The sequence below is a fragment of the Cryptotermes secundus genome, unplaced genomic scaffold, assembly GCF_002891405.2.
Source record: "Cryptotermes secundus unplaced genomic scaffold, Csec_1.0 scaffold15, whole genome shotgun sequence".
Taxonomy (NCBI): domain Eukaryota; kingdom Metazoa; phylum Arthropoda; class Insecta; order Blattodea; family Kalotermitidae; genus Cryptotermes; species Cryptotermes secundus.
In genome coordinates, this window is record NW_019721514.1 from 36,409 (window position 1) to 38,257 (window position 1,849).

Here is a 1,849-nt window from a genome sequence, read left to right on the forward strand (position 1 = left end):
AAAAATACTAGTGTATATCTAGGTGTTTGCTGCTGGCACCTATGTATATGCGACTTAGAGCACAAAAGGGTATGTTCTCAGAACACTGCAGAGAGGTCTGGATGCGATTGAGATGCAGTGTGAGTGCTGGAACAAAAGAAATGAAATTTTATGTCAAGAGACATCGGTTGAGTGTCATCTGATATTGAATGGAGGAAGAACGCCCTTCGTGAGTCATGTACATCTGTATATTTTTTCGGTAAGAGGATTAGATGTGGAAATGATCTAAGCCAATGCCGTCACAACATTTATTAGAGCATGTCCTTCATTGAAAAGCGAGCGATTAAGCTCTAAGATGAAATATGCCATCCTCAGAGCATTATTTATGTCTGTGATGTTGTATGCTTGCCTTGGGATTTGTGGCAAATACCCAAGTTTCGAAAGTGCAGCAATTATTGATCAAGGTTCTCGCAAAAACACCAATATCCCAAGGCGTAGAGCGGTCAGGAACCACAAGCCACAGAAGATGGTGAAAATGCAAATATTCAGAATACTGGATAAGGTGAAGCCCGACAGAACAAAAGGCTTTAATTTTGCGGCGGTGAAGCTTACAATGTGTATGATCGTTGAGGTGACTAAATTTCCGGTCTAGCGTGAGCTAATGAAAATAAGGCAGAATCTGTTGTGAACTGATGGGGCTTATATAGTATATTGCCAATAAAGCCGTGTGCAGTATATATGTATAGTTGTAGAGGTCGTGACATGTAGTTTAGAGGAGGAAGGAACAAAATAGAAAGTAATTGACTGTGACAAGTAAGAAGGGATAGGCCCGTCTTGTCACCAGAAAGGATTCCTATTAAAGGTCAAACAGTGAAGCTTACTTCAAGACTAACAAGATCTACTCAAGAGCGTCTGAATGGGATCTAATTTAAGAGAAAGTGACTGGCAAACCGTCAGTCGTAAAATGACTTTGAAACGAAGCAAGAAGTAAAGAGGAATTTTGCAGAAACGAAGCGGTAGGATATGTGGAAGACGAAGGCGAATATTTGTCATAACCATGGTGGGCCTTTGGTAAGGCACTGGTGTATGGTTTAGAAATTACGTGGTTGGAAGTCATGACTATTTTTGTGAAAAAAAAAGAATGCAATAAATTTGTGCATGTAGGAAGCAAGTGGTACTATATGAGGAAGGTGAAGATAACAAATTTGTATAGATCTGGTGGTACGTGGGAAAAACATTGACGAAGTATTGGGAAAGTACGGGGTTCGAGACCACGGTGTCTTTTGCCAATAGAAATTGAAAAGCGAATAAATAAATACGATTTTTCTGCAGCTATAAACCAAGTCATATAATATAAGGACGATCGCAGAAGGCTATATCATAGATGTTCTGGTGGTCTAGAGGTAAGGCACCGGCGTTGTAAATATACAGTTCGTGGTTCGAAAACAGAAGTATTTTTGTAATGAGATTTTTATGGAATTATATAGCGACATATAACATAAGAGGAAGATTAAAGACAAAAAATTTCCGTGGCATCGGTGGCCTATTGGTAAAACACCGGCGTAGTGAACAAGAGTTTGAAGGTTCGAAACCAAGTATAGTTTTGTGATTTAGAAAGTAAGTTAATTGATTTTTCTGGAATTATAACCGAAGATGTAGCTTAAGAGGAAAATAAAAGGAAATAAATTTCAGTGGTGCTGGTGGTCTCGGGGTAAGACATCAGCTTAGTGTTCAGAAGGTCCCGGGTTCAAAACCAGTAGGATTTTTGTAAAAAAAAAATTAAAAGAAGAAAACCAACAGCAGTGCAAGACGTGAAGAGATAAGAAGGTGGGGGAGCGGAGGAGGGTAGATTTTTTGCTTTTTTTTTTTT